At 39.8% G+C, this 16,394-nt stretch overlaps 1 long non-coding RNA gene across 1 annotated transcript in view; it reads right to left on the reverse strand.

The window, feature by feature from the left end:
- Window positions 1–1,032: 1,032 nt before the first annotated feature.
- Window positions 1,033–16,394, reverse strand: part of LOC131487527 (uncharacterized) — a 37,285-nt gene continuing 21,923 nt past the window's right edge. Inside the window, exons 2-4 of the long non-coding RNA XR_009249802.1 lie at window positions 14,576–14,694; window positions 1,767–1,864; window positions 1,033–1,507 (exon numbers count right to left, since the gene is read on the reverse strand). This is a non-coding gene — a long non-coding RNA (uncharacterized LOC131487527). The remainder of the gene's footprint in view (window positions 1,508–1,766; window positions 1,865–14,575; window positions 14,695–16,394) is intronic.

Raw genomic sequence — 16,394 nt, forward strand, 5'->3', positions numbered from 1 at the left:
TCAAATTCCTCCGTGTCCCATTAGACAGATATCTAATTCCAAACTGTCTGCTCTTCTTAAAGCCCTGTAAATTACTCTCCTCCCCTTTGAAAGCCCCAGGTCCTTATCCCATTCCTTAGCTCAGTTTGGTTTATGAGCCTCAACTGCCAGACTTGCCCTTGAGTCTCATATTTTTATGGTGCTCCTACACATATGAAATTAAATGTTTTTCTCCAGTTAATCTGTCTTATGTCAGTTTAACTAGTGGAAGAGCCACAAGAATCTAGGAGGGTAGGGGGGAAATAGCCCCCCACCCCAGCACACATTATGGTATGAAGCATTTTTATAAGTGATTCCTTAAGGACTGTGATAATTAAACAACATTTACCTGATCAACTCAGGTTACCTATGTTTCCATTCTGTGGTCTTCTAGAAAAATGGAAAAGTAACTGTGAAGATCATGCTAAATTCAGTCCTCAATTTTTTACCAGAGGCTAGTGGAGATGACTCAGGATGGCTATTGGGACTGCAGGTGAAACACTTTGAAGCTGAGGCACCAGGAGCAGAGGAATATCACCTGAAGGATGCCTGAGGTTAGTCGTGCCTCCTTTCCCCAACATCATCAGGTAATGCCTGGGCTAACCACAACTGTTACGTAGTATTGGTACTCCGTTCAGAAGTACCTCCCTCCCATCGTTCATTTTTAAAAAGGATTAATTTCCATTCCAAAAATATCCTCCCATTCACGTTAAGTAAGGACCATCCTTTCTTTGGCATGCTCCCCCAGCTGTATTTTCAGAGAACTGGAGACCGTCTGATAGACAAACGGCACTGATGAGATGCCTCCTCCCCCACTCATACCATCCCTTGAGAGCTAGCAGGGAGAAATCTCAAAAATCACTAAACATCTTTCGGAATAAAGATCCTCCCTTGTCACCATTTATTATATTCTGTTAGTGCTCAGCAAAGAGAAATAGCTCCCTTTGTTCCTCATCCCCACGTCTGCTCCTAGAGTTATAGAAAACGATAAATACATAAATAAAGTTTGTCCTTGGATTTTAATATGACAGGGATGTTTGGTGGAACAGTAAATGAAGGATTTCACTATTTCATGGCAGGGATCCCAACTTCAGGATGTAGGGTGGAATGGGTATGTGAACAAATGTGAAAACCTTGTACATGACTGACATTTCTGTGTGCACGGCAGTAATGGTTTCAACAGAGAGCAGTGCTACTGTGCTCCAGCAAGATCCTTTTTCTTACCCTTTGGGAATTGCCCCTCCATGACTCATCCTGAGGGGAAGCATCAGGTGAGAGTGTCTCAGAGGCTCCCTGTCAGTTCACGAATAGCTAAGATGCTGGCCTGAACCCCGGGTGCTTAGCTGACAGTCCTCCCCCGGTGCACAGCAATGCAGCCAGCACCAATGTGCCTCCTTTGCACATTTCATTATGTGCATTCCCGGTTGCATTTCATCAGAATTGAAGGAAGTAAGAGACAAAGAAGTGCCAAGCCAAGTCACATTGGAGCCTGAGACAAAAGAGAAAAACAACATATCTGGTGTTAGCATATTAAAATTCTGATATTTTGTCCATCGTGGATTTTTGCATTAATTTTGATTTTACAGAGTTATATTAAAATATTACCAAGATTTAGGGCCTCCCTTAAGTTTTGTTCCCAAGGTAAATGCCTTGCTTTCCTACTAGTCCCAACCCTGGGAGGTAGTACCCAAATGATGATTTTGATGACAAAGTGGTATATGGAAACAGGTTTGCCCACTTGGATTTACCTGGCACTCCTAGGAGTCAGGCACTGAGCTACGGCTGGCAAAGCAGTTGAGCCTCTGGGTGGGATTTGGGGAGCCTTATGAAAGTCTCTCTTTGACCACTAGAAAAAAAAAGTACTCCCCTTTGCCTTGAGTTCAATCTTTACCAAATAATTTATGAGTTAAACATTCCCTAAAATAAGCTACGTTGGAAAATGCAAACAGAGCACAGCAAGAGGAAGTTCCTAAAACTGTGCTTATCCATGCATGAGTTTATTCCATTTTATTAGAAGCAAGACAGAATGGGAGGCATGATGACACTGATTTGTTGGAGGTGGTGGCATGGTGGTGATGATGGAGGTGGGTGTGGAGTTTCAACAAAGGGGTGCAGAGAGGAAAAGGAGGGTTTCAGTGAGAAACTTATTTTCTTCACAATTTTCCAAAGTCTAGACAGCTGTACAGAGATAACCTTTCTCCCAGGAGTCATTCCTGCCATGTCCTGGGGATGCTCAGATGACCACCCCCCTGCCACTGCCTCTCCTCCAGCTCCCTACGGGAGCATCCTTTAATCTTGACATTTTCTATCCTTTCTTGTATTCAAATAGATTAGAAGTCTAGAATGGATGAACCCTGTATAACCATCTTGTTAAAAACCTTCTTCCAAATGTTGTATCTGAGAGTCAGGATGTGTAATGTTCTCTCCGAGGTCACACGAGACAGCACCAACACAACCAGAAATTTGGGCTCAGGACTTGCCACATGTTCCTTCTGTCATTCATCACAAAATTATTCGGCACCTACTAGATTAGTTACTAGGGATGTAATGGTGAACAAAACCAGTCATGGCCCCTGCCTTCCTGGGATTTATAGTCTTAGCCGATGCAAACATCAAATAATCACAAATAGATATACAGTTACAGTTTTCAGTTTTACAGTAACAGTGTTACAGTTTTCTGAAGTAAAGAACAGTTCTGTAACATGTATACTATAGGAAATATCTGTGTTGGGTGCCAGAAATAGTACTTGAGCCATAGAACTAGCTTACACCTAGGGACTTCACTTCCCCAGAATATTGTTCACTGCAAGTTTTACTGAAATTCTTCTCAAGTAACTGGTCTTATATGGAATACTGAGTGCCAAGTAAGAAGGAAAAGGAAAGTGATGTAACAAAATCTATCCCTTAAAGTTTATAGATATCACTCAGAGGCACTTAAGTCCTAATTTTAAGGTATCTTATTCTTGCTTTGCAAATTATTTTCATAAACATTCTTATATTGTTCTCCTGAAAATAGTAACTTTTTTTAATTTTTAATTTTAATTTTTAATTTTATTTTTTTTAATTTACAACCAAATTAGTTAGCATATAGTGAACAATGATTTCAGGAGTAGATTCCTTAATGCCCCTTACCCATTTAGCCCATCTCCCCTCCCACAACCCCTCCAGTTTGTTCTCCATATTTAAGAGTCTCTTATGTTTCGTCCCCCTCCCTGTTTTTATATTATTTTTGTTTCCCTTCCCTTATATTCATCTGTTTTGTGTCTTAAAGTCCCCATATGAGTGAAGTCATATGATATTTGTCTTTCTCTGACTAATATCACTTAGCATAATACCCTCCAGTTCCATCCATGTAGTTGCAAATGGCAAGATTTCATCCTTTTTGATTGCCGAGTAATACTCCATTGTATAAATCTATTACATCTTCTTTATCCATTCACCCATTGATGGACATTTGGGCTCTTTCCATACTTTGGCTGTTGTTGATAGTGCTGCCATAAACATTGGGGTGTATATGTCCCTTTGAAACAGCATACCTGTATCCCTTGGATAAATACCTAGTAGTGCAATGTCTGGGTTGTAGGGTAGTTCTATTTTTAATTTTTTGAGGAACCTCCATACTGTTTTCCAGAGTGGCTGCACCAGCTTGCATTCCCATGAAAACAGTAACTTTGAAGAAGGAAATGGTAGGTTGAATTATTATTAAATATAACCAGGCCAGTGTCAGAAATGACAGCTGACAATCTGAATATGAAAAAGGAAAGGATAATTATAAAATACAGATGTAAGAAAACAAAAAGCAACTCTCTTGGATTATTTAGGGTGGGGAATATCAATCTCACACTTCTCAAAACCTGAGGACATCATCTTAGGACGACCAAAGACAAAAATTCATGGTCTTGTTAGTTTAAACATGCTCATCAAAGAAGATTAAAGTTATTTAAGAACATCCTTTCATAAGAGTGCAGGAGAAGTATGTAGTAAATTTTTAGAAAGTTTGACTAAGTTTCCAAAACACCAAGAAAAAACTAACACTTGAAGGGTTGACGTCAGTTACCTAGAAAACATCCTTCAGGACCACTGAGTTCCTGACAGTGATAATGAAGTACAATGATGACCTGAAGCCTCATAGCAGGGACTTGCTGATGCAGTGGGTATGCCCTGGCTCCTTTTCGCTGGTTTTGTAGATTCGTACTCTCAGGGGGCATAAGAGATTCATCTGGGAGCGCCTGGGTGGCTCAGTTGGTTGAGGGTCGGACATTGGCTCACGTCATGATCTCACGGTTTGTGGGTTCTAGCCCCATGTCGGGCTCTGCACTGACAGCTCAGAGCATGGAGCTTGCTTCAGATTCTGTCTCTCTCCCTTCTCTCTGCCCCTCCCATACCCATGCTGTGTCTGGCTCTGTCTCTTTCTGTCTCTCAATAATAAATAAATGTTAAAATTTTTAAAAAAGAAGAGATTCGTCTGGTGTTTGCCTCTAAGCCAAAAAATAATTTTAATCATTGTGGAACATGACCTGGGCAATTCTTTGATGTCATGTGTGGAACTTGTTCACTTCTCAGAGTGACCAACCTGGTTCATCACACTGCATCTTGGGCCATCCTATTCAGCTCATTTTCTTCCAATAACTTTGGAATACCTCCTGTTCTTCAGAAGAGACATTTGTAGGTGACTGGTGGGACAGAAGTTTTATTTGTGTGGGGTTTGAAGACCAGCATTTTGAACATGAGAGAAGGAATGGGAAATTTTGGGGGCCTGCAGGAGATGGAGGGCCAGTAAGACTTCCCACTGGTATACCTGGATTCCTACTTTCTGACTATCCTAAATCATCCCACCCCAGGCCTGCTCCACAGTACCTTCACTGGGAAGTCTTAAAATGCTCTGGACCATAGTAACCTACACATCTGAGACACTCCAGCCTTCACAACCCTTATCACTCTGATTAGCTTTCACTTCTCAGTGCCTTCTCTTTTTAATCAATTTCTTGTAGAAAACCAACCTCCATGTTTCAGAGCCAAAATATAATGAGAAAACAGACTTTGGGATAAAGAGGAACAATGGCTTTATTGCTTAGCCAGGCAAAGGAGACTTCAGTAGACTATGGCCTTCAAAAACTGCAAGCCTGCTCAGAGAGAGAGGTGGGGAGTGGCGTTATTGGGAGGTACAGGAGCTAGCCAGCTTTGACAGGAATTGTGTATGTGCTGTCAGCCTTGTCTGTCATGTTTTCAGGGTTGTACTGGATTCCTAAAACAAAAGGTTCAGAAAGTAGGAGGGGAGGTCTGTGGAAGAGAGGGGAAAAATGTTACTTTAAAATTGAGCTTCACTGAAACATTAGTGCAGCCATTTTAATTTTTGTTCAACTTTATGCTATTAAGCAGTTTCATTTTGATGAGAATGATGCTGAATTTCTGGAGGGAAGGATGTAAGATTTCTGTCTTATTTTCTTGAATCCCAACATCCTTCCACATGGGTAGGCAGGCACTATGGTCCCTATCTAAAATGGATGATTGGCAGCTGGGAAAGTCTCCTCTGTTAAGACTCCTCCCTAGAGGGCCCTCTAGGGAGAGTGATGCAAGCCATTTTTCAGGCTCAAACAGAAGGCATGTTTTGTCTCTAAGTTGGTTCATCAGGCAAACACTTGGGAAGCATTTATCCACAGCAAGGCATCATACCATCTGTATTGAACTTGTTCTCAGAGAAGCAAAAGCCCAGATACAAAGGCAGGTCTGTTTCAGAGAAGCAGGAATAAGCCCTACTGACACTGGTCTGAAGAGCAGTCTTTCCTCCTTTAATGTCTTCTTTTGAGTATATCTCACTCCTATCTGGGAGATGGAGCAGTAATTTTCTTGATTATGCTTCATGCCACAATGATACATCCTTGCATCTGTTGGCCATACTTCTAGAAGGCAGAGGGTGACCTGATATTATAGTAGTGTAGGGTCAACATGGCACAAAGCTTATAGCAACTTAGAGGATTTTAGAATTAGAAGAAACATCAAGAAGCATTCACTGGTCACAGAACACAGATTTGTGTTTGCAAACCACTCAAAAGTCATGATAAGAGTCACAGGACAGCTCAGGACCTGTGGCAGCACACAATCAAATTCCAGCCCCCACTCCACCCCCCACCCCGTGTAGGGTTTAGCTTATTAGGAAGGTGCAGCAATAACATGCTGGTTGTAACTGTGCCAAGAGATCTTCACCAGCCAGAGATTTAATCGAAACAGATATAAGTAATATGTCTGGTGGAGAGTTTAAAGAAAAATCATAAGGATACTCACTGGACTTGAGAAAATCATGGAAGACATCAGGGTATCCTTTATCACAGAGATAAAAGAGTTAAAAAAACAGAAATGAAAAATACAGTGAGATTTGAAACCATCTGAATGTAATGACCACAAGGATGGAGGAAACAGAGGAACGAATAAGTGGTGTGGAAGATAGAATAATGGAAAATAATGAAGCTGAACAAAAGAGAATGAAGAACTATGAATCATGAGAATAGACTTAGGGAACTCTTGACTTGGTCCAACATAGTAACATTTGTATCATAGGAGTCCCAGAAGAAGAAGAGAGAGAAGGGAGGGCAGAAAGTTTATTTGAGGAAATTATAGCTGAAAATGTCCCTAACCTGGAGAAGGAAACCGATATCCAATTCCAGGAGGCACAGAGAACTCACATCAAAAGCAACAAAAGCAGGTCAACATCAAGGCATATTGTAGTTAAATTTAGAAAATTTGGGGGTGCCTGGGTGGCTCAGTCAGTTGGGCGTCCGACTTCGGCTCAGGTCATGATCTCGCGGTCCATGAGTTCGAGCCCCGCGTCTGGCTCTGTGCTGACCGCTCAGAGCCTGGAGCCTGTTTCAGATTCTGTGTCTCCCTCTCTCTCTGACTCTCCCCCATTCATGTTCTGTCTCTCTCTGTCTCAAAAATAAATAAACGTTAAAAAAAATTTTTTTAATTTGCTTATAAAAAATCCTAAAAGCAACAAGACGAAAGAAGTCCCTAACTTACAAGGAAAGACCCATAAGGCTAGCTGAATTTCTCTACACAAAAACTTGGCAAGCCAGAAGGGAGTGGCATGATACAGTTAATGTATCAGTGGGGAAAATCTGCAGCCAAGAATACTCTATCCAGCAAGGCTATCATTCAGAATAGAAGGAGAGAGAGTTTCGCAGACAAACAAAAACTAAAGGAGTTCATGACCACTAAACCAGCCCTGCAAGATATATTAAAGGGGACTCTTTGGGGGAAAAACAAAAGTAACAAGGAGAGGAACAGAAATTTTTGAGAAAAAAATGGCAAAGCAAGTAATAAAATGGCACTAAATCCATATCAATAATTACTCTGAATGTAAATGGTCAAAATGCTCCAATGGAAAGGCATAGGGTGTCTGAACGGATAAAAACCCAAGCTCCATCTATATGCTGCCTACAGGAGACTCATTTTAGATCTAAAGACACCTGAATATTGAAAGTGAGGGATGGAGAAACATTTATCATGCAAATGGAAGTCAAAAGAAGTCCAGACAGAGTAGCAATTCTTATATCAGACAAACTAGATTTTAAACCAAAGGCTGTAAAGGAGATGAAGAAGGACTCTATATCATAGTAAAGGGAGCTATCCAACAAGAATATCTAACAATTGTAAATATTTATGCCCCAAACATGAAAGAATCCAAATATATAAAACTAATAAAAAACAAATAGAAAGGGCCTCATTGGTAATAATTGTTTTTAGACAGATCATCTAAGCAGAAAATCAACAAGGCAACAATGGCTTTGAATGACACACTGTACCAGATGGACTTAACAGATATATTCAGACTATTTCATGCTGAAGCACCAGAATACACATCCTTTTCTAGTGCACATGGGACATTCTCCAGAGTAGATCACATACTAGGTCTGAAATCAGGCCTCAAAAAGTACAAACAAATTTAGATCATACCATGCATATTTTCTGACTACAAGACTATGAAACTTGAAGCCAGCCACAAGAAAAAATTTAGAAAGAGCACAGATACATGTAAGGTAACAACATGCTACTAAAGAATGAATGGGTCAACCAGGAAATCAAAGAAGAAATAAAACAAATACATGGAAACACATGAAAATGAAAACATGATGGTTGAAAACCTTTGGGATGCAGCAGAAGCAGTCATAAGAGGGAAGTATATAGCAATACAAGCCTACCTCAAGAAGCAAAAATATCTCAAACAACTTAATCTTACTCCCAAAGCATCTAGAAAAAGAACAACAGGGGCACTTGGTTGGTCAGTCAGTTGAGCATCCAACTTCAGCTCAGGTCATGATCTCACAGTTTGTGAGTTTGAGCCCCACATCGGTCTCACTGCTGTCAGCACAGAGCCTGCTTTGGATCCTCTGTCTCCCTCTGTCTGCCCTTCCCCTACTTGCGCTCTCTCCAAAATAATTTTTTTTTTTAAAAAAGAACAACAAATGGAGCCTAAAGCCAGCAGAAGAAGGGAAATAATAAAGATTAGAACAGAAATAAATGATACAGAAACTAAAAATGAACAAACAGACCAGATCAATGAAACCAGGGGCTGGTTCTTTGAGAAAATTAATAAAACTGATAACCCCCTGCCAGACTGATAAAAAAGAAAATAGAAAGGATCCAAATAAATAAAATCAGAAATGACAGAGGAGAAATAACAGCCAACAGCATAGATATACAAACAATTAAAAGAGAATATTATGAAAAGTTATATGCCAATAAATTGGATATCCTGGAAGAAATGAATAAATTCCTAGAAACATATAAACTACCAAAACTGAAACAGGAAGAAATGGAGAAGTTGAACAGACTGAAAACCAGCAAAGAAATTGAATCAGTAATCCGGAATCTCCCAACAAACAAAGTCCAGGGCCACATGACTCCACAGGGGAATTCTACCAAATATTTGAAGAACGGTTAATACCTCTTCTTCTCAAAGGGTTCCAAAAAGTAGGAATGGAAGGAAAATGTCCAAACTCATCCTATGAGGCTAGCATTACCTTGATTCCAAAACCAAAAACCCCACTAAAAGAGAATGACAGGCCAATATCCCCAATGAACATTGATGCAAAAATTCTCAACAAAATACTAGCAGATCAAATCCAACAGTACGTTAAAAGAATCATTCATCACAATCAGGTGGGATTTATTCCTGGGCTGTGAGGGTGGTTCAGTATTCACAAATCAATCAACATGATACACCACATTAATAAAAGAGGATAATAACTATGTGGTCCTCTCAATAAAGAAAAGGCATTTGACAAAGTGTTGCATCCAGTTTTGATAAAAACCCTCAACAAACTAGGGATAGAAGTAATGTACCTCAGCATAATAAAGGCCGTATACAAAAACCCCACAGCTGATATCCTCAATGGGGAAAAATGGAGAGCTTTTCTCTATGATCAGGAACAAGAGAAGAGTTTTCCTCTGTGGTCAGGAGCAAGAGAGGGATGTTGACTCTCACCACTGTTATTTAACATAGTATTGGAAGTCCTAGCCTCAGCAATCAGACAACAAACAAATAAAAGGCATCCAGATTGGCAAGAAAGAAGTCAAATGTTCACTGTTTGTAGATGACATGATACTCCACCAAAAAAAAAATTCCTAGAACTGATAACATGAATTTAGTAAAGATGCAGGATACAAAACCAAGTTACAGAAATCTGTTGCTTTTCTGTACACTAATAATGAAGGAGCAGAAAATCAAGGAATCGATCCCATTTGAAACTACAGCAAAACCCATAAGGTACCTAGGAATAAACCTAACCAAAGAAGGAAAAGATCTTTACTCTGAAAACTATAAAACACTGATGAAAGAAACTGAAGATGGCACAAAGACATGGAAAGACATTCTACGCTCATGGATTGGAAGAACAGATATTGTTAAAATGTCTATACTACCCAAAGCAATCTACACGTTTAGTGCAATCCCTATCAAAATACCACCAGCATTTTTCACATAACTAGAACAAACAATCCTAAAATTTGTATGGAACCGCAAAAGACCATGAATAGCCAAAACAATGTTGAAAAAGAAAAGCAAAGCTGGAGGCAGCATAATTTTGGACTTCAAGGTATATTACAAAGCAGTCATCATCAAGACAGCATGGTACTGGCACAAAAACAGACACATAGATCAATGGAACAGAATAGAAAACCTAGAAATGAACCACAAATGTATGGCTAACTAATCTTCAACAAAGCAGGAAAGAATATCCAATGGAAAAAAGATAGGCTCTTCAACAAATGGTGTTGAGAAAACTGGGCAGCAACATGCAAAAGAATGAACCTGGACCACTTTCTTACACCACATACAAAAATAAACTCAAGATGTATGTAAGACCTAAATGTGAGACAGGAAACCATCAAAATCCTTGAGGAGAACACAGGCAGTAATCTTTTTGACATCAGCCATAGCAACGTCTTACTAGATATGTCTCTTGAGGCAAAGGAAGCAAAACCAAAAATAAACTATTGGGACTTCATCAAAATAAAATTCTTCTGCAAAGTGAAGGAAACAATCAACAAAACTAAAAGGCACCTTCAGAATTAGAGAAGATATTTGCAAATGACATATCTGACAGAGGGTTAGTATCCAAAATCAGTAAAGAACTTATAAAATTCAATACCCAAAAAACGAATAATCCAGTTAAAAAATTGGCAGAAGACATGAATACACATTTTCCCAAAGACATCCAGAGGGCTAACAGACACATGAAAAAGTGCTCAATGTCACTCATCGTCAGGGAAATACACATCAAAACTTCAATGAGATATCACCTCACACCTGTCAGAATGGCTAAAATTAACAACACAGGAAACAACAGATGTTGGGAGAGGATGCAGAGAAAGGGGAACCTTCTTACACTGTTGGTGGGAATGCAAACTGGTGCAACCACTCTGGAAAACAGATTGGAGGTTCCTCAAAAAGTTAAAAATAGTACTACCCTACAGTCTAGCAATTTCACTACTAGGTATATACACAAAGGATACAACAATATTGATTTGAAGGGATATGCTGTGATGTTTGTCGCAGCATTATCAACAACAACCAAATTATGGAAAGAGCCCAAATGTCTATCAACTGATATATGGATAAAGAATATATGGTATCGAAATACAATGGAATAATACTCAGACATAAATAATGAAATCTTGTCATTTGCAATGTCATGGATAATCCTGGAGAGTATTATGCTAAGTGAAATAAGTCAGTCAGAGAAAGACCAATACCATTTGAGTTCACACATATGTGGAACTTCAGAAGCAAAAAAAGAGATACTTGTTGGGGGGAGGGGTGGGAAAGAGAGGCAAACCAGGAGACAGACTCTTAACTATAGAGAACAAACTGAAGGTTACTAGATGGGAGGTGAAGGGGGGGGGGTGTTAAATAGGTGATGGGTATTAAGGAGGGTATGTATGATGAGAACTGGGTATTGTATGTAAGTGACAAATCACTAACTTCTACACCTGAAACTAATATTACACAGTATGTTAACTAACTGGAATTTAAATAAAAACTTGAAAAAAACCCCCAGATTTATTAACACAGAATCAATTGAGTTGAGAAACTTTTTTTTTTTATTTTTTTTTTATTTTTTGGGACAGAGAGAGACAGAGCATGAACGGGGGAGGGGCAGAGAGAGAGGGAGACACAGAATCGGAAACAGGCTCCAGGCTCCGAGCCATCAGCCCAGAGCCTGACGCGGGGCTCGAACTCACAGACCGCGAGATGGTGACCTGGCCGAAGTCGGACGCTCAACCGACTGCGCCACCCAGGCGCCCCGAGTTGAGAAACTTTCAATCTATATGTTAGGAAATTTTAGGATTTACTCTGAAATAAATGGGTAAATACATAATTTTCTGTTGCAAAACTGGAATTTTCTGGGAAACTGGAAGTTTCCCACACTTCATATCTTTGGGTTATTTATATATTGACATTTCATTTTTCTTACAACCAGTTTGGTCTTAAAAGACTTAACTACATTAAATTTTTTTTTAAGTTTATTTATTTATTCAGAGAGAGAGAGTGGGAGAGAGAGAGAGATAGCACAAGCTGGGGAGGGGCAGAGAGAATGAGAGACAGAATCTCAAGCAGACTCCTTGCCATCAGCAGAGCCTGATGCAGGGCTCGAACTCACAAATTGTGAGATCAAGACCTGAACCAAGATCATAAGTCAGATGCTTAACCTACTGTGCTACCCAGGTGCCCCAACTTAACTACGTTTTCAAAAGCACATACATTAGCCTAAAAAAAAAAACCAAACAGGTATCTTAACAAACATGGTAGAAAAAAAGAAGTCTGTGGACTAATATATTTTAATAAAAAGCCTATGGTGGAATTGCATAAATGTTGATTTTTAGATTGATATAAATTGGGAATATTGTTACTAATGCTAGTTTAACAAATTAGTAGAATGTAAGTATCTTATTTTTTGTCTCAAGTTTTAGTTTGGGTACTTTTCATATTTATGTGTCAATATCTTTAGAACATAATCTTACAGTTAGGTTTACAGTCACATTTTCAAAATTACCCCCATTTTCGCTCATGGTAAAGCTACATAATTGGTATTAAAATGAATATCTTTCTTCATACAGGATTTTCTGTGTTTGAGATAATCTCTTTGGTGTAAATTTCCAAATGTAGCACATTAACATATATTAAGGTTCTTGAGAGAAACACAACCCATAGGAGACAGAGAGACAAACAGATTGATAAAGAGGAGATTTATTATAAGAATTGGCTCATGCCATTATGGAGGCTGAGAGATCCTATTGATGAAGTTTTGGGATGATGAGGGTTCATGAGGTCCAGAGCTGATGGCCAAGAAAGAGTTCTTGAAGATGTCTTTGGTGCAAAGTGATTTTATTAAAGCTGGGGACAGGACCCATAGCCAGGAAGAGCTGTGCTGTGTGAGGGGTGACCATTTTATGGAAATCAGGGGAGATAAAGTCAAGAGGGAGTTTCCAAAGAGAATTTGACATGCTAAAGACTTACTGGAGGCCTAGCTATTGTCAGCTAAGGTTTTTTCCCCTCTAGCAAAGCAATAACATTAAGACAGTAAGGAGTTCCTGGACTTCAGACTAAGATAGGATTGCCTTTGGTAAACTGGTGGAGCCTCTTATCAGTTTGACCATTTGTCCTTTCCTGCTTTTGGGTAGCTGGGAGTGTCCAAGGAATATCATAATATCCCACCTCGGGGGAGGGGGTGTGCTAGCTTGTGCTTTGTCCCTCAGCTTGCCTCAGGCTCTCTTATCACTATGATCTGCTTCCTGCTAACTGGAGAGCCAGGAAAGCCAGTGGAGTAAGTATGAGTGCAAGAGCTCAAGAGACCCAGCAGCACCAGTGTCTGTGGACAGAAAATAGATGTCTCCACCCAAGCAGAGTTCAAATTTGTCCTTCCTCTGCCTTTTTGTTGTGTTCAGGCCCTCAGCTCACCACCATCAGTGAGGGTCGTCTTTACTCATTCTATGGATTCAAATACTAATCTTTTCCAGAGACACCTTTTAAGGACACACCCAGAAATAATGTTTTACCAGCTATCTGGGAATCCCTTAGCTCAGCTGACACATGAAATTAACTATCACGTTACATTACTGCCAGATCACTAACCAAAATTCCCATTTGGGTACCCTGCTACCTGAATTTGTAAGCTCCCCAAGGATAAGTGCCATAGTTCTTTTTGATAATATCCTAAAATACAGCAGACTAGCAACCATTTCATTTTCTTTCTGCTTTACCTCACAATAGACTCTTTAATACAAGGCTTTTGGCTTTCTTCTTTGAGAACTATAATCTCTGTGCAGTTTGGAACACTCCAGTTAATTAGAGATCTTCAAATAGTGCCAAGATAGAGGAATGGCCAGGCTTAGAAAAATGCTGTCTTGTTCACACTTGAGTTGATCCAGTAACTGGAAATGCTAACTAAAACGTGCAAACAGAGTTTGATCTGAGCCAGTACTAAGGACATTACAATATGCTACTATTTCTTTTAAATTCATTTCTTTATTTTTGAGAGAGAGAAAGAGTGATCATGAGCAAGAGAGGGGCAGAGAGAGAGGGAGAGACAGAATCCTAAGCAGCCTCCAGGCTGTCAGCACAGAGCCTGATGCAGGTCTCAAACTCACAAACCACGGGATCATGACCTGAACCGAGATCAAGAATCGGTTGCTTAACTGACTGAGCCACCCAGGTGCCCCTACAATGAGCTACTATAATGATTACCAAGAAAAAAAAAAAGGAATCAAAGAACAACCATCACCTCATAGGTATTCTGGGGCGGGGAGAGAGGACAGAAAAAAATCTGATAGGAGATCCTAGTGCTCTGTCTCCCTGGTCTTTGCTGACCCACTATTTCCACAGCTTGCTTTCTTTCAGTGTTGGCTAACAACTTTGAAAACTGGAGGGATACTCCAGTGACTTACCAAAAGGACAATTCTTCAAGGAGTGAAAGGTTACTATTTGATATTTATCAGAACTTCTTATAAGCATCTACAAGGCTTTTAGCCCCATCCTTCCCCAACCCTATAGTACACTAACCTGGGTTCCCTGCAGCTGTACTGAAGATTTTCATATTGGGTCTCTTATAGTCTTCAATCTTGATAAGAAATTCATTAGTTTCTTCAACAGCCTTTTCAGCATATACTATATTACAGGCACTAGAAAATACAAAGATGAACAAAAGACACACACCATTCCTGCTTCAATATAAAAGAATATAGATAATTATACAACTTGGCATAGTGATTTTATTAGGCAGAATGTCACCAGAGAAACAAAACCAGTAGGATATACATGTTTACCTGTATACACACACACATATATAAAATTTATTACAAGGAGTTGGCTTAGATTGGAGATGTTGATCACATCTACAAGATACCTCCTAATACCTGTATTAGTGTTTGACTTAGTAACTCAGTACTAAAGCCTAGCCTAGGTGATACATAACACTGACCATCACAGTAATGTTTGGAAAATGCTATGGACTCATATCCAGTTTTCAGAGTTGTTAGCAAACACTTAATGAAAGAAAGTTGATCTAGGAGGCAGTCATTTCTGTACTAAAAGGGAAGATTTAACCAAATACTACTGATCTAGTTCAGTGGAAAAACTTTGATTTTTTAAAAATGTAGGGGCGCCTGGGTGGCGCAGTCGGTTGAGCATCCGACTTCAGCCAGGTCACGATCTCGCGGTCCGTGAGTTCGAGCCCCGCGTCAGGCTCTGGGCTGATGGCTCGGAGCCTGGAGCCTGTTTCTGATTCTGTGTCTCCCTCTCTCTCTCTGCCCCTCCCCCGTTCATGCTCTGTCTCTCTCTGTCCCAAAAATAAATAAAAAACGTTGAAAAAAAAAATTTAAAAATGTAAATGTCAATATATCAAGTAGCCCATAATAACATACTCTAGGAATCTTACCCATTTTCATTCCAGTGAAAATAGAGCTTCATCTGATTCAGCACAAAAGATATTTCAATAACCTAGTACGATAGTTACATAAGAATGAACAAGAATCTTGGCTTCTAATGCAGAACAGACATTTACCTTCTAAGCATTTCAAAATAAAGAAAAGAAGGCAGGAAAATATCATGACAAAACCATCATTATGATATGCCCTGATTCGAGAGACCCCCCGAAAACAAACCACCAGAGTCCAGAGTCAAAGCCAAGCGGCAAGGGTCGTTTATTGCAGGTTCGAAACCCGGTCCTCCGCACACTCGTTGCCGGTGACGCTAAGAGGCCCCGAGCAAGGATCTTACAGTTTCTTTTATAGACAGGCACAAACAAGTTAGGGATTTTTTTTGAGGTTACAGAGCTGTTATAGGTTGACATTTAAATTTGAACGCTCAGCAGAACTTGATTGGTTCCCACCTTTATTTCAAACCATTCAGCAGAACTTGATTGGTTCCCGCCTTTATGTCAGACTACAACCGGGCGCGCCCTGGCTGGTTTCCGGAACGGCGGGGGAGGGGAAAGATCTTTTCTTTGCAGTTGTGAGTACACCTGGTAATTTTTCTCTTAGCCTCTCAATTACTTTAAAAAAGTGCTGAAGATTGAAATTAGAAACAAACAAAACCTCTTGACTGTATCCTAAACCTATGCTTTTTCTCCAAAATTTTGAAGTCTTATTACATCAGAATCAATTGGGTATTGATAAAAACACATAATCCCAGGCCCCACCCTATCCCAATTGCATCTGAATCTCCAGGCATCAGGTCTGAGCATTGAATAGTTAGTATGCTCCTTGTTTGATCCTGATGCACAGCCAGTTTGGGGAAGTAACTATCTGTCAAAGTCTTCACAACTTATCTTTGTTTTCCTTCATCTCACTGGTCAAGGTCAGCTTCCTTCTGGAAGCTGTCT

Source organism: Neofelis nebulosa, chromosome 10 (assembly GCF_028018385.1).
Source record: "Neofelis nebulosa isolate mNeoNeb1 chromosome 10, mNeoNeb1.pri, whole genome shotgun sequence".
NCBI lineage: Eukaryota > Metazoa > Chordata > Mammalia > Carnivora > Felidae > Neofelis > Neofelis nebulosa.